Consider the following 22,581-nt stretch of genomic DNA (forward strand, 5'->3'; position numbering starts at 1 on the left):
AAAGGAACAGTCATTCGTCGTTCAGTCGTCGGTCCGGATGGATGTTCCGCGCTGGAGGTCTTCAGGATCCTGCCGCTTCGCTCCGGATGGAAGAAGATCGAAGATGCCGCTTGGAGAAGATGTTTGCCGGTCCGGATGTCCTCTTCTTGCCGGATAGGAGGAAGACTTTGGAGCCTCTTCTGGACCTCTTCAGCACCGGATTATGGATCGCCAACCCCCGCTTGGGTTGGATGAAGATGTTGGAGCCAGGACGGATCGGTGATACCTGGATGGTGAAGACAAGGTAGGAAGATCTTCAGGGGCTTAGTGTTAGGTTTATTTAAGGGGGGTTTGGGTTAGATTAGGGGTATGTGGGTGGTGGGTTGTAATGTTGGGGGGGGGGTATTGTATTTATTCTTTTACAGGCAAAAGAGCTGAAATTCTTGGGGCATGCCCCGCAAAGGGCCCTGTTCAGGGCTGGTAAGGTAAAAGAGCTTGTAACTTTTTTAATTTAGAATAGGGTAGGGAATTTTTTATTTTGGGGGGCTTTGTTATTTTATTAGGGGGCTTAGAGTAGGTGTAATTAGTTTAAAATTGTTGTAATATTTTTCTTATGTTTGTAAATATTTTTTTATTTTTTGTAACTTAGTTCTTTTTTATTTTTTGTACTTTAGATAGTTTATTTAATTGTATTTATTTGTAGCAATTGTGTTTAATTAATTTATTGATAGTGTAGTGTTAGGTTAATTGTAGGTAATTGTAGGTAGTTTATTTAATTATTTTATTGATAGGGTAGTGTTAAGTTTAATTATATCTTAGGTTAGGATTTATTTTACAGGTAAATTTGTTATTATTTTAACTAGGTAACTATTAAATAGTTCTTAACTATTTAATAGTTATTGTACCTGGTTAAAATAATTACAAAGTTGCCTGTAAAATAAATATTAATCCTAAAATAGCTATAATATAATTATAATTTATATTGTAGCTATATTAGGATTTATTTTACAGGTAAGTATTTAGCTTTAAATAGGAATAATTTATTTAATAAGAGTTAATTTATTTCGTTAGATGTAAATTATATTTAAGTTAGGGGGGTGTTAGTGTTAGGGTTAGACTTAGCTTTAGGGGTTAATACATTTATTAGAATAGCGGTGAGGTCCGCTCGGCAGATTAGGGGTTAATAATTGAAGGTAGCTGTCGGCGATGTTAGGGAGGGCAGATTAGGGGTTAATACTATTTATGATAGGGTTAGTGAGGCGGATTAGGGGTTAATAACTTTATTATAGTAGCGCTCAGGTCCGCTCGGCAGATTAGGGGTTAATAAGTGTAGGCAGGTGTCGGCGACGTTGAGGGGGGCAGATTAGGGGTTAATAAATATAATATAGGGGTCGGCGATGTTAGGGCAGCAGATTAGGGGTACATAGGGAGAACGTAGGTTGCGGCGGTTTACGGAGCGGCAGATTAGGGGTTAAAAAAAATATGCAGGGGTCAGCGATAGCGGGGGCGGCAGATTAGGGGTTAATAAGTGTAAGGTTAGGGGTGTTTAGACTCGGGGTACATGTTAGAGTGTTAGGTGCAGACGTAGGAAGTGTTTCCCCATAGGAAACAATGGGGCTGCGTTAGGAGCTGAACGCTGCTTTTTTGCAGGTGTTAGGTTTTTTTTCAGCTCAAACAGCCCCATTGTTTCCTATGGGAGAATCGTGCACGAGCACGTTTTTGAGGCCGGCCGCGTCCGTAAGCAACTCTGGTATCGAGAGTTGCATTTGCGGTAAAAATGCTCTACGCTCCTTTTTTGGAGCCTAACGCAGCATTTGTTTGAACTCTCGATACCAGAGTTAATTTTATGGTGCGGCCAGAAAAAAGCCCGCGGAGCGTTAACAGCCCTTTTACCGCCAAACTCCAAATCTAGGCCTAAGGGACTTAGCTCTTTTGTAGCCCACCCTAGGGGGGGCAAGGTGTTTAAATGGAAGTGTGGGGTCTGTTTTGAGAATCTCCCAATTCTTTTGTAGACTGTTCACTAGGCCTTGTTTGTCATAAGTGTATGTTGTTGTGAATGTCATTCTTGGTTCTGTAGATCCATCTTTAGTCTTTGTGTCCTCCATCCTGCGGTCCTGTTCGATCTTTGTCAATTGTTCTTGTGGATATCCTCGCTGGATAAATCGGTCCTTCATCTCCACAAGTTGTTTGTCAGTATTGATCTGTTGCGTATTGTTTCTAATGACTCTCTGCAATTGAGACTTAGGTAGGGCCTTTTTGAGGGCAGGAGGGTGACAACTAGTATAGTATAATAGTAAATTCCTGTCAGTATCCTTCTTATAAAGTGTTTATTGTAGTCTTCCTTCCTCCTTGTAAAGATGTAGATCCAAGAAATCTATCGCTGTGGTACTGTAGTTCATTTTGAACTTGATGTGAGTTGATGTCTGATTTAGTTGGTTGAACCACATGAGTAGATCTTCCTCTGTTCCACGCCAGATTAGTATCAAATCATCAACGTACCGCTTAAATAGCAACATTCGAGGATCCTGGAAGAGATGGGTATCATTAATTTCAAATTCAGCCATAAATAAGTTGGCATAGGATGGGGCCACATTGGACCCCATCGCTGTGCCCATCAGTTGAAGGTATAGCTGTTTCTTGAATTTGAAGTAATTAGTAGTAAGACAGAATTCCAAAAGTGTCAACAGTACCTCCGCCGGGGGGCCCACATACGGATAATGTTGAAGCTGTCTGGTTATAGCCCTAAGACCCAAATGGTGCGGAATAGCAGTATATAGATTGGCAACGTCAAGTGTTACCAGGATGTCTGTTGTTTACAACGGTCCAAGGTTCTCAATTATGGTAAGTAACATATTAGAATCCAATAAGAATGTCTTCATGTGTCTAACCAAAGGCTGTAGAAATGAATCCACAAACTTTGCCAATGGTTGATGTAAAGATTGAATGGATGACACAATAGGCCTTCCTGATGGGCTTTCCAGCCTCTTATGGATCTTTGGGACCGTGTAGAACACTGGTGTCCTAGGGTGTGTAGTTTTTAGGAATTCCAGCTCCTGTTTGGTTATAAAGCCACTGTTGAAGGTTTGGTCCAAGAATTTATCAATTTTATCCTTAAAGAGTCCCGTAGGGTCTCTGGGTAGCTTACGATACGTCTGGGGATCATCCAGCTGAGATAGGGCTTTTTCTCGATAGTCTTTATAATTTTGGAGGACTATGGCTCCACCCTTGTCTGCTTCTCGTATGATGATTGTAGGATCCTTGGCCAAACTGTGTATGGCTTCACGTTCCTTTCTAGACAGATTATTATAACCTCCAGTTTTTTGTTGTTGTATTCGATTTGTCATATCCATAGTCGTCAGTCTGTAATAAGTACGGATGCTAGCATTGTGACTTTGGGGTTGAAAGGTGGATTTTTTCTTAAATTTGGGCTCTTACAGTACCCCCTTGTATTCTTTTAAACATACTTAATACACATAAATTAACTTTACACCATACTTCCCTTTTATTTAATTACACTTTGATAATGACCATATTACAATTGTTATATTGTATCGTATTAATATCCCTGTATTTGTATCACTTGTTATTGCACATGTTATCTCTTTTTTCTCTAGCCACACAGGGGCGGTTCCGGCACTATTGACGTTAACGTGATGACGTAATGACGCTTATGCGTCACTTCCGGTTTATTCCCGTGTGGAAACGATGGGGCCGGTTGTGTCCGGGACAGCTCTTAGGCTATTTAGCCACTGTGGGGTAAGCACTAAGCACACTGCTTTTTTTTCAGGAGTCTGAGGACAGACATCACAGCCCGAAAACGTTCACTCTGTAACTTTGAATAAACACGTTTTTGCTTACGGCGAGTGCCTCTATTTTTTATTTATATATATATATATATATATATATATATATATATACACACACACACATATATATATATATATATATATATATATATATATATATATATATATATATACACTTTGGAGACCTCTGCCGTTAAGTAGATGAAAACATGCAAAAGCATTTTTATGCAATATTAATTTTTAATAAAGGTTTTAACTATGTATTTACTGTAAATATTTCACATTCTAATGTTCTGCACATAGCAGAATATGTTATATCTATTTAAAAATAGATATTCCTATATATAGATATGTATTTATTTATTTATGAATACATAGAACATATTCTGTTACATGAATAACATTGTGAAATATTCATATTTTCATGTTGGGGTAATGCAAATGAGAATATGCAATCGTGTCTGCGCAAGAGTGGGGTTTTTTGTCCATTGACTTCTATGGGGAAAACGTGAATGTGCATGCAATATTCTAACTTCGGAGAGTGAAAACAGTTTACTTTCAACTCATAATATGAACCCAATCCGATGAGCGCAAAAATACAAAAAATCTTAATTCTAGTGCAATTAATGTTCAAGCGGAAGTGTTAATTTGCGCTCCACCTGTAATCTAGTCCCTAGTCCGCATATTAACCCCTTAACGACCAAGGACGTGTCAGGCACGTCCTACAAAAAGTGTCAGTTAAGGACCAAGGACGTGCCTGACACATCCTCTGGTGTTTCAAGTGGTGGAAGCCATCGTGATCGCTTCCAGCCAATTTTGAGGTATTGCAGTGATGCCTCAATATTGAGGCATCACTGCAATACCCTTTTTTACCCACCGATGCAAAGAGAGCAACTCTTTTTTACCCACCGATGCAGTGAGAGCGTGAGAGGGGGCGGGGGATGTGTGCATACATAATCACACTACATTTATATTAAAATGTATGGGAAGGAGGGAGAGGGAGGGGGGGATAAATGTTGAAAGGGATCTGGGAGGGGGAGGGAATTGAGGGGGTGGCAGCTACACTACAGAAAAAAAAATTAAATTATGCTTACCTGATAATTTTCTTTTCTTCAGATGGAAAGAGTCCACAGCTGCATTCATTACTTTTGGTAATTCAGAACCTGGCCACCAGGAGGAGGCAAAGACACCCCAGCCAAAGGCTTAAATACCTCTCCCACTTCCCCCATCCCCCAGTCATTCTGCCGAGGAACAAGGAACAGTAGAAGAAATATCAGGGTGAAAAGGTGCCAGAAGAATAACAAAAACAGACGCCCCACAGAAAAAAATACGGGCGGAGAGCTGTGGACTCTTTCCATCTGAAGAAAAGAAAATTATCAGGTAAGCATAATTTATGTTTTTCTTCATAAATGGAAAGAGTCCACAGCTGCATTCATTACCCAAGTCATAGAGGACAATGAATGCTAAAACTGGGGGGAACAAGAGGCGGCCCATTCTGAGGGCACCTCAGAAAACCCCGCTTTGTTCGAAGTCGATAAAACCTTAAAAATAAAAAAAAGGAAGGGGGCCCCAATGACACAGACAGTTCCCAAGCCTTGCTAGAGACCGCAGGAACTAGACACGGATGAGTCAACAAGCCTCCAGGAGACACCGTCGCCAAGCAGTCGGTCCCAAACAACACACCCCTTACTAGAGAAAGGGATCAGACTACCGTAATCTCCCACAAAGGGAAAAGACACAGATAAAAATCCATCAAGGACTCCAGAAAAACCTAAATAGGGTACGAGTCCCAAATAAAAATACAAAGCAAAAACCCGAGAAACCAGGCCAAGCTCACAGAGACCCAATCAGTCTCGAAAAAACAAGGGGAGGCAATGCCCAGACCCCAGATTGAACAGAAACCATGGGGTAGCACCGGGTATCTGAAACAGAGAAGAGATCTTCTCCCAAACACAGTGCAACCACACCCTAAAAGACAACTGAAGACGAAAGTCACCAAGGTCGCTCAGATATCGAAATCTTCAGAAACCGAAACCATGTGCAGTACAAATAGATAAACACCTGAGTCAAAACACTGCACTCTACAGTCATCCAAAGATGACTCTGAAATTTGAAAACTTGCAAGGCAAGTAAGGAGCAGCTGAAGATAGGTTCCAAACCGTCAGACTGCTAAGCATCCACTAAGCAGTGGACACGTCACGGGCTATCCAAGAGCCGCCATTCCTTCCCACAGTTCCTGAATGTGGAGAAGACACAGAGCCCTCAAGGAGACTCCCCGTACCTCGAAGACCTGAGGACGAAGCAGCAGAGGAACAGACCACAGATCCTGCTCCAAACACCAGACCAGCCCAAGCGACAGGCACGTCTGAAAGCCAGGGGGAACAGCAAGGAATGGAAAGAGTGGAAGGAACTCCAACAGAGCTTGGGTGCCAACCCAATCCACTCTTCCATATAGGTACTCCCAAGGAGAACCCCCTAGGACCTGAACAGAGAAAAGTGCCGTAGCTCCCTAAGAAGACCTGGCACAACTCTATAACAGTCTCGACATGGAGACCTAAACTTGCATAGTTGGAACAAACCAAGCCCTAGCACCGGTTCCAACCTCCTGCACACAGGGCAGGTCAATGACCCTCCCGAGAGAGGAAAATCCTACCTCTTAAGGAAGGCAACTATCCCCTCAAAGGGGAGAGCACAGATAAAGGACAGCGCACATGTCCAGAAGACAAAAAAGTCATAGTCTGATCAAACCACGGACCGAATGAAATTCATCCAGACACAACTGTTGATCCAACAGAGAGAAAACTCCCTGAACACACTTCGGAAAAGTCCATGTGCAAACTATTGTATCACAGAACCACCACAAAGTGAAACGACACGCACTGTGAAGAACATATAGCCATAGCTGGAATTGAACTCTTAACTATCAGCTTACAAGACTGCAAAGTCTACAACTAAACCATTGTGGGACCTTTCCAAGGACAAAACAGGCTATAAGGAACATGCCAGCCCCCGAAGGTTAATGCAAATCCTGGCTCAGCTGCTTACAGGCTCAACAAGCTAGTGTCAGGGTTTTTTCCCTGTTGTGTTTGCCATGTGCTGCTGGCAACCATTTTACTCACCTCTCTTCCTGACTATGGTGCATTGTGGGGGATGCTGCTCACTTCCTGCACTTCCTTTTATGGCCAGACTGGTGTGCATCATCCATGTGAGACAGGATGCAGTCTCAGAATTGTGATGTCATCACTTATTATTTAAAGGGCCTCTGTTCAGTATGCTTTGCTTTTGCGTTGTCTCAGACATGTTTGTGAGAGTTCCTGTGTATTACCTGGCTGCCTGACGTCCTTCCTGGTTCCTGATCCCTGGCTTGTTCCTGACACTGCTGTTTTCCTTGTTCCTGATTCCGGCTCGTCTGACTATTCACTTTGCCTCCTGACTCGGCTCGTCTGACTACCAGCTCTGGTTTTGACTCCTGGCTTGTTATTTGACTTGTGGACTTTTTATTATTTTTTTGTTATTAATAAAGGTGTGATTATTTTTGCACTTCTATGCTCAGTCTGATTCCTGGAACCCTGACAGCTAGCCATTAAGCCCAAGCCTGTGTTCCTGGGAAAAACTAGGTCGCCCCGAAACAGTCCGCAGGATCATAAGTCTCCAGACATCCCTAAGGATCCAAGACAAGAACCCTGGGCCTGGGCTCCAGAATCGTCTAAAAACAAACTAACAACACCCCAGGGAACACCAATACCTCGTCTGAAGGAATCAGACCTCACAGAGGAAGATAACCAGACTAAACCAGAGAATGGGAACAAGACTCACTTGTAACTCCCAGCCCAAGTGAAAAGACACCCCTAGCAGGAGTCTACCCTCCAAAAATAAGCTAGGGCACGACAGTCATGCAAATACTCTAGAACCCAAGGGTGTCAAGGACAAAACACAGGAAGTCCAAGACCAAGGGAAAAAGACAGAGTCACCCGAAGGTAGAGAGTAGAACAAAGGCTAGTCTCCATAGTCCTCTCAGGATACATAACCAGAGGACCACACCTAAGGAAAAAGAATGCAGAGCATCCCAAACCTCAGTAGAAAAAAACCCTAAGCAAAGCTTGGAGAAAGAGACAACTCTATCATCCCTGACATGGAGACGACTAACTCCAGGAAGTAGGAAAAAAACCACATGGCCTTCACTTCCTAATTAGATGGCAAAAACCATCAAGTAGACAAGACCAAAAAGGGACAATTCCAAAGAGCCCCTGAAGGCAAGACCGCCAGGAACCAGTAGCAAGGAGGTCCAAGGTCCTCCCAACCTCCAACCCACGCAGGGAAAGAGACACTCCAAGACCCGACAGAAAAACAGAATCAATTGAGTGTGTCGCAGTAGAATTCCTAGTCCCAGACGACCAACATAAAAGGCTAATGAGGACTGAACCAATCCACCATGCCTCACGGACCCTCAGGTCCTCTCAGAATGCTTAGCTGAAACTTTTTAAAGAAAAACAAGAAATAACACAAATAATAAATGTGAAACACTCGGCGCCCTAACCTGACCAGCCAGGCAAAACAGGCACCATGTGTCTGATTAGGCCTCAAGACAGAAGATCTGAATCCAATCAGGACCAGTCTGAAAACAAGGGCCCTCACTGTCAAGGCCGCATAGAATCTCCCCTAGAGAGGGAGAAATAAACAGCAGACAAACATAGGACTAAAACTCATCCAGAACAAACTTATTTAGAAGTAATCAAACAATCGCGAGTATCGATTCCAGATAAAATTCCCAAAGGAAATATAAAACCAAAATGAGCTTTAAACCAAATAAAAATCCTCACCGGATAAAAATAAAAGATAAGACAACCCGCAGGCTATCGCCTAAGAAGAACAGGCACACCCACAGGACCGGTCCAACAGGGACCCTGTTCTTCCAAGCTCAGAACTGGAAAGGATACTCAATAAACAAGACTATAAAAAGATTACTTCATCCCCTTAAGTCTAATTCTGTAAGCTATTCTAAGAAGCAGACTGAAAATTCTCAGATCCATTAAGGATGGGATCTTCCGACAACGCCACAGCGTGCCTCAATAAACACAAAGGCGCGCTAGTCTATACCAAAAAGCACAGCATACCCCCGCCGGAGCAAAAGACGACTCCGGCCCTGAAGGTTGACCCCCTGAAGCCTCAGGGACAGTTGTTCCCCCAGAGAGCTGAACAGGCCATCCCATGCCTGAAGAGCCCTGGATAACGGAACACGAACAATATCTTAAGCCAACTTCTGGAAGTTGCAGATTCGCCAGCACCAAAATTATGGACATGCGAAATCTTGCCGAAACCCCCAGCGGGAACAAGCCACCTTCCAGAGAAGGATAAGCAAAGTCTGGGTTACCTGCATGCGTAGTAAGCGATGGTGGAAGGGAACTCGCCACTTGGAGGACAGAAGCCTCAGAGGCGGATGGCTCAGCAGCCCCTTGATTCCCTGAACGCGAGGAATTGGGCACTCTAATACGGCATTCAGAACATTACTGATAGGCTTGTATTATCCGGGGCAATACACATTCTGCGCAAGGAGTAGAAAATGAAACAGAGACGTCCGTCTCCACAATATCAGACTCCTCCATAACTAGGATATTGAATACAAAAGATTGGACCAAAAAGTCTAAATGGCACCTGACACCCAAAATGGCTGGGGAATTCTCCACCTCCTAAGAACCTGACACCAGCAGACCAGAATTTCTCCGTTGCCACATGGTCAGGAATGCGGAAATGGAGGCCAAAAACGTGACCACGTCCGGTCACCAGGAGAACCGTATAGTCCAAAAAAGTGCGCCCGACCGTAAGGCCGCGTCACTTTCCAAAAGCCGTTATGTTCCACAGCCATGAGCCAAATACACTACACATTACTAAGCAGGTTGAATCATATATAGCAATTTATAGAAAAGAAATAGTGTGCGCTAGGAGATGACTAAGAGACAATATCCCTAAATGTTTTCTAAAAAACAAAATTAAGCAAAAGACTTATGTATAGAGAGGGCGCCTATAGGCTAAAGATATCACCACTTTCGGTTATAAAAAATATTATTTTTTTAAAAATCTTATAATTTTTATACACATTAAAAGGTAATTGAGGGACGTCTCCCTATAAAACACCAATAACTCAATAATCAAGCTTAATAAAAAACCTGTGTGGCATCCATATTCCGTTTGACAAACTAGTATCTAGAGAAAGTTCAGCAATGTCCGTAATAACAGATGATTTAATATGTATCAAAGACCAAGAAATATATATGCAGTCATTAAATGTATACCACAGATGTTACTTGTTGAAAAGTGTTGTAACACAATATTCCTTCAATGTGGATCAATTGTTACATGAACAGGTGCGGTCTTACTTAAACATGTAAAAACTCCTTTCAAGGCAAAGCGATTTTTTCAAAAGACAAACACTGTGTTACACTCTGTGATCAAGGATAATACCTGTATTGCCGTAAAAGTTCCAGATTCGTGAGTAGGTACTTTACCCTTACATGTAGCGGGTATTTCACCCAATCTTGCGACGAGGTACTCCTGCTCTCACTTGGATTCACTCCTCAAGTGAATCTTGATAAAGCCCATAGAAGGGCGAAACGCGTCGTGTGGCATTGTGTTATACTATCATTGTTCTTTTTTATATACCATTAACTCTAATATGGTTTATGGACTTTCTAATATAACACGGGTTATTACTATATACTTTTCAATCAAATTCCAAAAATCGGAGTTGGAGTCTGAAAGGCAAAAGAATTATACCCAATAACATATTTTCCTGCGTGCATAGCACTAAGTGCAGGTTTCAAGATTAAGGAGAAAATGCAGCACTCGGGGGACACCAACTTGAAATTAAAAGGCAAAACTTTATTCCATTAGTTTAAAAATACAGGTAGGATCAGGGAATTAACCCCTTACGCGTTTCGTGCTCCGCCTGAGCACTTAGTCATAGGGATATTTGCTTAAACCGGACATAGCCTATTTAAATCCCTATGACTAAGTGCTCAGGCGGAGCACGAAACGCGTAAGGGGTTAATTCCCTGATCCTACCTGTATTTTTAAACTAATGGAATAAAGTTTTGCCTTTTAATTTCAAGTTGGTGTCCCCCGAGTGCTGCATTTTCTCCTTGTTCTTACATTTTTTGCGGCTTGCGCTTAGCCGCGTTTGATTTGCACCTCACGGGGCTGTGAGCAAACATACCCTATCGGCTTGGCAGCAATAGGACTCTCCCCTCTTCGTCACGCTCTGCAGCGGCCTAGTCTCTCTTACTCCCAGGTTTCAAGATTGGTTGCCAATAATTGCAGCTGGGAACGGCTGACCGCCTCTAGGAATTACCATCTGCTAGCTCTATCGGAATGGAGGACAACCAGTGACGTCAGGCGCTGTCAGTCACGTGGTATCGCTCACTCGAGGAGTGAATCCGAGTGAGAGCAGGAGTACCTTGTTGCAAGATCTGGTGAAATACCCGCTACATGTAAGGGTAAAGTACCTACTCACGAATCTGGAACTTTTACGGCAATACAGGTATTATGCTTGATCACAGAGTGTAACACACAGTGTTTGTCTTTTAAAAAAATCGCTTTGCCTTGAAAGGAGTTTTTACATGTTTAAGCAAGACCGCACATGTTCATGTAACAATTGATCCACATTGAAGGAATATTGTGTTACAACACTTTGCAACAAGTAACATCTGTGGTATACATTTAATGACTGCATATATATTTCTTGATCTTTGATACATATTAAATCATCTGTTATTACGGACATTGCTGAACTTTCTCTAGATACTAGTTTGTCAAACGGAATATGGATGCCACACAGGTTTTTATTAAGCTTGATTATTGAGTTAACAGTGTTTTATAGGGAGACGTCCCTCAATTACATTTTAATGTGTATAAAAATTAAAAGATTTTTTTTAAAATAAATATTTTTTATAACCGAAAGTGGTGATATCTTTAGCCTATAGGTGCCCTCTCTATACATAAGTCTTTTGCTGAATCATATATAGCACCCTGATAACATATCCTTTGTGATAGCATTATGGGATTACAGTGATACTGACGTCTAATGCACAATTTTATTTCGTTGTACTACACAATCTCAATAAGACTCCTCCTCCAACCTTGACGTTCAGACTACCCTGACCTATAAGACAGCTGACAGATCACAACTCAATATACACTTAACGGCACATGACACGTAATATCCGACAGCATCACATTTACTACACGCTGTTTGCGATCACCAACGGATAACGGCTTAGCAGCATTAAGCGCTTTATCTTGAGAAGCCATCGGTTATAAACTAAGTAAGTTTGCCTCGACCAGCACATTTCCCAAGTGTCAATTATGATTATTGTGGTCATCGGATGCACTCATTTAGAGATCCATATACATATATTTTCTTACACTGTTACTATCATCTATCTGATAGAACAATTTACATAAGGAAAATATATTTACAAAAACCGTTTGGAAATTGTCTCAATTATGGATGTAGTTTAATTGATGCTATTATGTGTTTAATGTTGGTCACACTAACATTTCACAGTATATGTTGTGAGATTTTGTGAAATAAGATATATATATATATATATTATAATTGTGAATGCAACTTTGTTTTCAACATTGTATTGTATATGAGCACATGATGTCATAGATTGTGGTCCCTCATGATTGTCTATGACTCACTTGATTGGTTGCACTAGGCAAACACCCACTTCAGGTGTTGCCTATTATTTAAATGTGCTAGTTTGGCATATATAGAAAGTGTTCATTGTTCATTTTACTAAGCCTGATGAAACAGCCACTGGTTGGCTGAGAAACGCGTTGCAATTGTTTTTATCTTTTTAATAAAGTAAGTTTATATTACTTACCACTTGCTGACTTACTGGACTTTTCCACATACCTTTTATCTGTGATTGGATCATTGGGAGTTCCTGATTACTGGAGAATAAGTTTACTGGGTAACCACATTGATCCCAGCTTGCCTTTTTAGCACCAATGGAGGTGCTTTACTAAATGTGAGTGTATTTCTTTCATGTAATTGGCAAGAGTCCATGAGCTAGTGACGTATGGGATATACAATCCTACCAGGAGGGACAAAGTTTCCCAAACCTCAAAATGCCTATAAATACACCCCTCACCACACCCACAATTCAGTTTTACAAACTTTGCCTCCTATGGAGGTGGTGAAGTTTGTGCTAAGATTTCTACGTTAATATGCGCTTCTCAGCATTGTTGAAGCCAGATTCCTCTCAGAGTACAGCGAATGTCAGAGGGACGTGAAGGGAGTATCACTTATTGAATACGATGATTTCCCTAATGGGGGTCTATTTCATAGGTTCTCTGTTATCGGTCGTAGAGATTCATCTCCTACCTCCCTTTTCAGATCGACGATATACTGTCAATTTACCATTACCTCTACTGATAACTGCTTCAGTACTGGTTTGGCTATCTGCTATATGTGGATGGGTGTCTTTTGGTAAGTATGTTTTTTATTACTTAAGACACCCCAGCTATGGTTTGTCACTTTATGCATTTATATAAAGTTCTAAATATATGTATTGTACTTATATTTGCCATGAGTCAGGTTCATGTATTTCTTTCTGCAGACTGTCAGTTTCATATTTGTGGAAAATAAACATTTTTAAGAAATTTTTTTCTTACCTGGGGTTCAGTCTTTTTTTCAATTGACTACTTTCTTGCAAATTGCGGGCGGTATTAGGCCCGCGGGTGCGCCAAATGCTAGACTTAATTGCGTCATTCTTGGCGCGAGAATTTTTTGGCGCGGAAAATACGTCTATGATGCAACTTCGTCATTTCCGGCGTGATAGTTGAGGCCGAAGCCTTACACATGGTTGTGTCATTAGTGACGCGAGTGTGTCATTTCCGGTTATTATTGGCGCCAAAAAAGTTTTCAGTTACGTTGTGCGTCATACTTGGCGCCAAACCTTTTCATTATTTTAATACCCCATTGATGTTTGCCTCTTGCATTTTTCTCTATCAGAGGGCTATGCTATTTGCATTTTTTTCCCATTCCTGAAACTGTCATATAAGGAAATTGATCATTTTGCTTTATATGTTGTTTTTTCTTTTACATTTTCCAAGATGTCTCAATCTGATCCTGCCTCAGAAGTTTCTGCTGGAACATTGCTGCCTGACATCAGTTCTACCAAAGCTAAGTGCATTTGTTGTAAAATTGTGGAAATTATTTCGCTGAATGTCATTTGTAATAGTTGTCATGATAAACTTTTACATGCAGATAGTGTGTCCATCAGTAATAGTAAATTGCCAGTTGCAGTTCCTTCAACTTCTAATGTACATGATATACCTATGAATTTTAAAGAATTTGTTTCTGATTCTATCCAGAAGGCTTTGTTTGCATTTCCACCTTCTAATAAACGTAAAAGGTCTTTTAAAACTTCTCATTCAGTTGATTGAAATTTCAAATGACCAACAACATAATAATTTATCCTCCTCTGATGAGGATCTATCTGATACAGAAGATCCTTCCTCAGACATTGACAAATCTACTTATTTATTTAAAATAGAGTATATGCGTTCTTTATTAAAAGAAGTGTTAATTACTTTGGATATTGAGGTAACCAGTCCTCTTGTCGTTAAGTCTAATAAACGTTTAAATGCTGTTTTTAAACCTCCTGTGGTTTCTCCAGGGGTTTTCCTATTCCTGAGGTTATTTCTGATATGATTACTAAGGAATGGAATAAGCCAGGTACTTCTTTTATTCCTTCTTCAAGGTTTAAAAAACTTGTATCCTTTACCAGCAAATTCTATAGAGTTTTGGGAAAAAGTCCCCAAAGTTGATGGGGCTATTTCTACTCTTGCTAAACGTACCCCTATTCCTATGGAAGATAGTACTTCCTTCAAGGATCCTTTAGATAGGAAGCTTGAATCTTATCTAAGGAAAGCCTATTTATATTCAGGTCATCTTCTCAGACCTGCAATTTCTTTGGCTGATGTTGCGGCTGCATCAACTTTCTGGTTGGGGAATTTAGCGCAACAAGAATTGTATTCTGACATATCTAGCATTATTCGCTTACTGCAATATGCTAATCATTTTATTTGTGATGCCATTTTTGATATTATCAAAATTGATGTTAGATCCATGTCTTTAGCTATTTTAGCTAGAAGAGCTTTGTGGCTTAAATCTTGGAATGCTGATATGACATCTAAATCTAGATTACTATCTCTTTCTTTCCAAGGTAATAGTTTATTTGGTTCTCAGTTGGATTCTATTATTTCAGCTGTTACTGGGGGAAAGGGAGTTTTTCTGCCTCAGGATAAAAAACCTAAGGGTAAATCTAAGGCTTCTAACCGTTTTCATTCCTTTCGTCAAAATAAGTAACAAAAACCCAATCCTTCCCCCAAGGAATCTGTTTCCAATTGGAAGCCTTCCTCAAATTGGAATAAATCCAAGCCATTTAAGAAACCAAAGTCAGCCCCTAAGTCTGCATGAAGGTGCGGCCCTCATTCCAGATCAGCTGGTAGGGGGCAGATTAAGGTTTTTCAAGGATATTTGGATAAAGTCTGTCCAAAATCAATGGATTCAGAGCATTGTCTCTCAAGGGTATCGAATAGGATTCAGAGTAAGACCTCCTGTGAGATTTTTTCTCTCATGTATCCCAGCAAATCCAGTAAAAGCTCAGGCTTTCCTGAAGTGTGTTTCAGACCTGGAGTCTTCAGGGGAAATCATGCCAGTTCCTTTTCAGGAACAAGGTTTGGGGTTTTATTCAAATCTATTCATTGTCCCAAAGAAGGAAAATTTATTCAGACCAGTTCTGGATCTAAAAATTTTGAATCGTTATGTAAGAGTACCAACTTTCAAGATGGTGACTATAAGGACTATTCTGCCTTTTGTTCAGCGAGGACATTATATGTCCACAATAGACTTGCAGGATGCATACCTTCATATTCCGATTCATCCAGAACATTATCAGTTCCTGAGATTCTCTTTTCTAGACAAGCATTACCAATTTGTTGCTCTTCCATTTGGCCTAGCAACAGCTCCAAGAATCTTTTCAAAGGTTCTAGGTGCCCTACTCTCTGTAATCAGAGAACAGGGTATTGCGGTGTTTCCTTATTTGGACGATATCTTGGTACTAGCTCAGTCTTTACGTTCTGCAGAATCTCACACGAATCAACTAGTGTTGTTTCTTCGGAAACATGGTTGGGGGATCAATTTACCAAAAACTTTCTAGATTCCTCAGACAAGGGTCACCTTTTTAGGCTTCCAGATAGATTCAGTGTCCATGACTCTGTCTCTAACAGACACGAGACATTTAAAATTGGTTGCAACCTGCCGGCACCTTCAGTCTCAGTCTGACAGTGTGCATGGAAGTTTTAGGTCTCATGACTGCAGCATCGAACGCAATCCCCTTTGCTCGTTTTCACATGAGACCTCTACAGCTTTGAATGCTGAACCAATGGTGCAGGGATTATACAAAGATATCACAATTAATATCCTTAAATCCCAATGTACGATACTCTCTGATGTGGTGGATAGATCACCATCGTTTAGTTCAAGGGGCTTCTTTTGTTCGGCCAACCTGGACTGTGATCACAACAGATGTGAGTCTTTCAGGTTGGGGAGCTGTTTGGGGATCTCTGACAGCACAAGGGGTTTGGAAATCTCAAGAGGCGAGATTACCAATAAATATTTTAGAACTCCGTGCAATTCTCAGAGCTCTTCAGTTTTGGCCTCTGTTAAAGAGAGAACCGTTCATTTGTTTTCAGACAGACAATATCACAACAGTGGCATATGTCAATCATCAGGGTGGGACTCACAGTCCCCAAGCTATGAAAGAAGTATCTCAGATACTTGCTTGGGCGGAATCCAGCTCTTGTCTAATCTCTGCTGTGCATATCCCAGGTTTAGACAATTGGGAGGCGGATTATCTCAGCCGTCAGACTTTACATCCAGGGGAGTGATCTCTCCATCCAGATGTGTTTTCTCAGATTGTTTAGATGTGGGGTCTTCCAGAGATAGATCTCATGGCCTCTCATCTAAACAAGAAACTTCCCAGATACCTGTCCAGGTCCAGGGATGTTCAGGCGGAAGCAGTGGATGCACTGACACTTCCTTGGTGTTATTATCCTGCTTACATTTTCCCGCCTTTAGTTCTCCTTCCAAGAGTGATCTCCAAAATCATCATGGAACAATCATTTGCGTTACTGGTGGCTCCAGCATGGCCACACAGGTTTTGGTATGCAGATCTGGTTCAGATGTCCAGTTGCCAACCTTGGCCACTTCCGTTAAGGCCGGACCTACTGTCTCAAGGTCCGTTTTTCCATCAGGATCTCAAATCATTAAATTTGAAGGTATGGAAATTGAACGTTTAGTACTAAGTCATAGAGGTTTCTCTGACTCAGTGATTAATACTATGTTACAAGCTCGTAAATCTGTCTCTAGAAAGATTTATTATAGAGTTTGGAAGACTTACATTTCATGGTGTTCTTCTCATAAATTCTCTTGGCATTCTTTTAGAATTCCTAGAATTTTACAGTTTCTTCAGGATGGTTTGGATAAGGGTTTGTCTGCAAGTTCCTTGAAGGGACAAATCTCTGCTCTTTCTGTTTTATTTCACAGAAAGATTGCTATACTTCCTGATATTCACTGTTTTGTACAGGCTTTAGTTCGTATTAAGCCTGTCATTAAATCAATTTCTCCTCCTTGGAGTCTTAATTTGGTTTTGAAGGCTTTACAGGCTCCTAAATTTGAGCCTATGCATTCTTTGGACATTAAACTACTTTCTTGGAAAGTGTTGTTCCTTTTGGCGATCTCTTCTGCTAGAAGAGTTTCTGAGATATCTGCTCTTTCTTGTGAGTCTCCTTTTCTGATTTTTCATCAGGATAAGGCAGTTTTGCGGACTTCTTTTAAATTTTTACCTAAGGTTGTGAATTCTAACAACATTAGTAGAGAAATTGTTGTCCCTTTCTTGTGTCCTAATCCTAAGAATTCTTTGGAAAGATCCTTACATTTTTTGGATGTGGTAAGAGCTTTGAAATATTATATGGAAGCTACTAAAGATTTCAGGAAGACTTCCAGTCTATTTGTTTTATTTTCTGGTCCTAGGAAAGGTCAGAAGGCTTCTGCTATTTCCTTGGCTTCTTGGTTAAAACTTTTGATTCATCAAGCTTATTTGGAGTCGGGTCAGGCCCCGCCTCAGAGAATTACAGCTCATTCTACTAGATCAGTCTCCACTTCGTGGGCCTTTAAGAATGAAGCTTCAGTTGATCAGATTTGCAAGGCGGCAACTTGGTCCTCTTTGCATACATTTACTAAATTCTACCATTTTGATGTATTTGCTTCTTCAGAAGCAGTTTTTGGTAGAAAAGTTCTTCAGGCAGCTGTTTTAGTTTGATTCTTCTGCTTTTGATTTAAGTTTTTTCTTTCATTTATGAGAAAACTTATTTTTTTGGGTTGTGGATGAATTTTTTCAGCGGAAAATGGCTGTTTTTATTTTTATCCCTCCCTCTCTAGTGACTCTTGTGTGGAGTTCCACATCTTGGGTATTACTATCCCATACGTCACTAGCTCATGGACTCTTGCCAATTACATGAAAGAAAACATAATTTATGTACGAACTTACCTGATAAATTCTTTTTTTTCATATTGGCAAGAGTCCATGAGGCCCACCTTTTTTATGGTGGTTATGATTTTTTGTATAAAGCACAATTATTCCAAATTTCTTTTGTTGATGCTTTCTACTCCTTTCTTTATCACCCCACTGCTTGGCTATTCATTAAACTGAATTGTGGGTGTGGTGAGGGGTGTATTTATAGGCATTTTGAGGTTTGGGAAACTTTGCCCCTCCTGGTAGGATTGTATATCCCATACGTCACTAGCTCATGGACTCTTGCCAATATGAAAGAAATGAATTTATCAGATAAGTTCTTACATAAATTATGTTTTTTACCTTACCTCTCATCACTTGTTCCTACAATACTAGGCCATACAGGCACCCTTGTGTTCTATATATTTATCTACAGATACCTGAATATTCATCACAAGCCAGTCTTCTGGGTGACTGCATTTAATCCCAGACTGCTCCATCTACACCACTAGGGGTGTCCTACCACATGTGAGTGCAATTGTCACATACACCATTGTCCCTGTTTCATACAATATTGGGCCATGTGGCGCTTCTTTCTCTTTGTGTTTCTTGCAGATTACTGATCCTGGATCGTGGCCTTAATCCAATACAGACAGCTGCCTCTACTGACCCAGCCATCTATCCTCATTTGATATCATCATCTTCAATGAGACTGTTATATATATATAGTCAATACACCACTATTTATCTTACTTCTAGTATTGTATGTGATATTATAGTATTTGTATCATCCTCAACCCCTTCTGTGTCTTCTGATAGGCACATTGAATAGGGGCACCTTTTGTCCACCTTGTTTGCACCAATTGCTAGAGTGCTGTTGTCATCTTTAGCACCATTTATTAGCAGATCCATTAGTGAGTACTCATATTCCCACATATATACACCTGAGTATTAATTATAAGACGTGTCTATCTCACTTTCCCTTGGTGACACAAGGGCGCCCCCTACCACTCCTATATACCAATATAACAAACATGATTTAAAAAAAACCTGTTCAATAACCCCCCTCAGGAGATATTAGCCCTTGATTTCAAGATACAAAAGGAGCCTCACTGAGACCCTATGTTATAAGTTAGGCCCGCAAGCTGGGGAAAACATTTGTAATACAGTACATTTCATGAAGAAAGTAAAATGAAACGATCTTACCGGAATCTACGCCATGGAACAGGAACACTACCCTTCAAGTTTGACAGATAGTAGCATCGCTTCTGCCATGGACTTGAGAGAAGAAAGCAGGCAGCGAAACTCGTCAACGCCAATTGCTTGTGGAGCTGTTAATATGAGTCGGGATGGTTTCGCAAAGAATGACTGGGGGATGGGGGAAGTGGGAGAAGTATTTAAGCCTTTGGCTGGGGTGTCTTTGCCTCCTCCTGGTGGCAAGGTTCTGAATTCCCAAAAGTAATGAATGCAGCTGTGGACTCTTTCCATTTATGAAGAAAATTATTTTTTTAGATTAAAAAATAATACAAAAATACATTTTTTTTTCAGCAAACTGGGTACTGGCAGACAGCTTCCAGTACCCAAGTTGGCTGCATATAGGTAGAGGGGGGAATGTTAGAGAGCTGTGTGGGGAGGTCAGGAAGGGTTAGGGGCTAAGGGGGGGATCCAACATTGCAGAATAAATATATATATAAAAAAATATAAAAAAATAATAATAATAATAAATAAAAAGGCTTTTATTTTCATACTGGCAGACTTTCTGCCAGTACTTAAGATGGCGGGGGCAATTGTGAGGTGGGGGAGGGAAGAGAGCTGTTTGAGGTGGGTCAGAGAGGGATCAGAGGGTGAGATGTGTAAGGTGGGAGGCTGATCTCTACTCTAAAGCTAAAATTAACACTACAAACTACCTAATTATCCCCTTCATTGCTGGGCATAATACAAGTGTGGTGTACAGCGGCATTTAGCGGCCTTCTAATTACAAAAAAGCAAAGCCAAAGCCATATATGTCTGCTATTTCTGAACAAAGGGGATCCCAGAGAAGCATTTACAACCATTTGTGCCATAATTGCACAAGTTGTTTGAAAATAATTTCAGTGAGAAACCTAAAGTTAGTGAAATGGTGGCATTAAATATACCAAAATGGGCCTAGATCAATACTTTGGGTTGTCTACTAAAATATATATATATATACATGTAAAAGGTTATATAGTGAATTCTGACAGATATCAGGTGTTACAATGTAACTATCACTCAGTTTAAAAAAAAAAAAAATTGTTTGGAAATAGCAAAGTGCTACTTGTACTTATTGCCCTATAACTTGCAAAAAAAGCAAAGAACATGTAAACATTGGGTATTTCTAAACTCAGGACAAAATTTAGAAACTTTTTAGCATGGGAGTTTTTGGTGGTTGTAGATGCGTAACAGAGATGGGGGTCAGAATTAGAAAAAGTGTGTTTTTTTTCCATTTTTTCACCATATTGTATTAAAAAAAATATATATAGAAAATTATATGATATGATGAAAATAATGGTATCTTTAGAAAGTCCATTTAATGGCGAGAAAAAATGGTATATAATATGTGTGGGTACAGTAAATCAGTAAGAGGAAAATTACAGCTAGACACAAACACTGCAGAAAATGTATAAATAGCCCTGGTCCCTAACGGTAAGAAAATTGAAAAATGGTCTGGTCACTAAGGGGTTAAATACTAACGGCTAGATTTAGAGTTTTGTCGGTAACGACCCGCGTAGCTAACGCTGGCTTTTTTCCCCCGCACCTTTTAAATACCGCTGGTATTTAGAGTTCTCTGAAGGGCTGCGTTAGGCTCCAAAAAGGGAGCGTATAGCATAATTTACCGCCACTGCAACTCTAAATACCAGCGGTGCTTACGGACGCGGCCAGCTTCAAAAACGTGCTCGTGCACGATTCCCCCATAGGAAACAATGGGGCAGTTTGAGCTGAAAAAAAACCTAACACTTGCAAAAAAGCAGCGTTCAGCTCCTAACGCAGCCCCATTGTTTCCTATGGGAAAACACTTCCTATGTCTGCACCTAACACCCTAACATGTACCCCGAGTCTAAACACCCATAACCTTACACTTATTAACCCCTAATCTGCCGCCCCCGCTATCGCTGACCCCTGCATATTATTATTAACCCCTAATCTGCCGCTCCGTACACCGCCGCCACCTACGTTATCCCTATGTACCGCTAATCTGCTGCCCCTAACACCGCCGACCCCTATATTATATTTATTAACCCCTAATCTGCCCCCCTCAACGTCGCCGACACCTACCTACACTTATTAACCCCTAATCTGCCGACCGGACCTCGCCGCTACTATAATAAAGTTATTAACCCCTAATCCGCCTCACTCCCGCCTCAATAACCCTATAATAATAGTATTAACCCCTAATCTGCCCTCCCTAACATCACCGACACCTAACTTCAAGTATTAACCCCTAATCTGCCGACCGGACCTCACCGCTACTCTATTAAATTTATTAACCCCTAAATCTAAGTCTAACCCTAACCCTAACACCCCCCTAAATTAAATATAATTTTATTCTAACGAAATAAATTAACTCTTATTAAATAAATTATTCCTATTTAAAGCTAAATACTTACCTGTAAAATAAATCCTAATATAGCTACAATATAAATTATAATTATATTGTAGCTATTTTAGGATTAATATTTATTTTACAGGCAACTTTGTATTTATTTTAACCAGGTACAATAGCTATTAAATAGTAAATAACTATTTAATAGCTACCTAGTTAAAATAATTACAAAATTACCTGTAAAATAAATCCTAACCTAAGTTACAATTAAACCTAACACTACACTATCAATAAATTAATTAAATACAATACCTACAAATAAATACAATTAAATAAACTAACTAAAGTACAAAAAATAAAAAAGAACTAAGTTACAAAAAATAAAAAAATATTTACAAACATTAGAAAAATATTACAATTTTAAACTAATTACACCTACTCTAAGCCCCCTAATAAAATAACAAAGCCCCCCAAAATAAAAAAAATGCCCTACCCTATTCTAAAATTAAAATCCTAGAATCCTATCAGCCAATCGGAATTCGAGGGACGCCATCTTGGATGACGTCCCTTAAAGGAACCTTCATTCGTCGTCTAGTCGTCGGAAGAAGAGGATGGATCCGCGCCGGAGGTCTTGAAGATGGAGCCGCTC

This window comes from Bombina bombina, chromosome 1 (assembly GCF_027579735.1).
Source record: "Bombina bombina isolate aBomBom1 chromosome 1, aBomBom1.pri, whole genome shotgun sequence".
In the NCBI taxonomy this organism is placed as follows: Eukaryota; Metazoa; Chordata; class Amphibia; order Anura; family Bombinatoridae; genus Bombina; species Bombina bombina.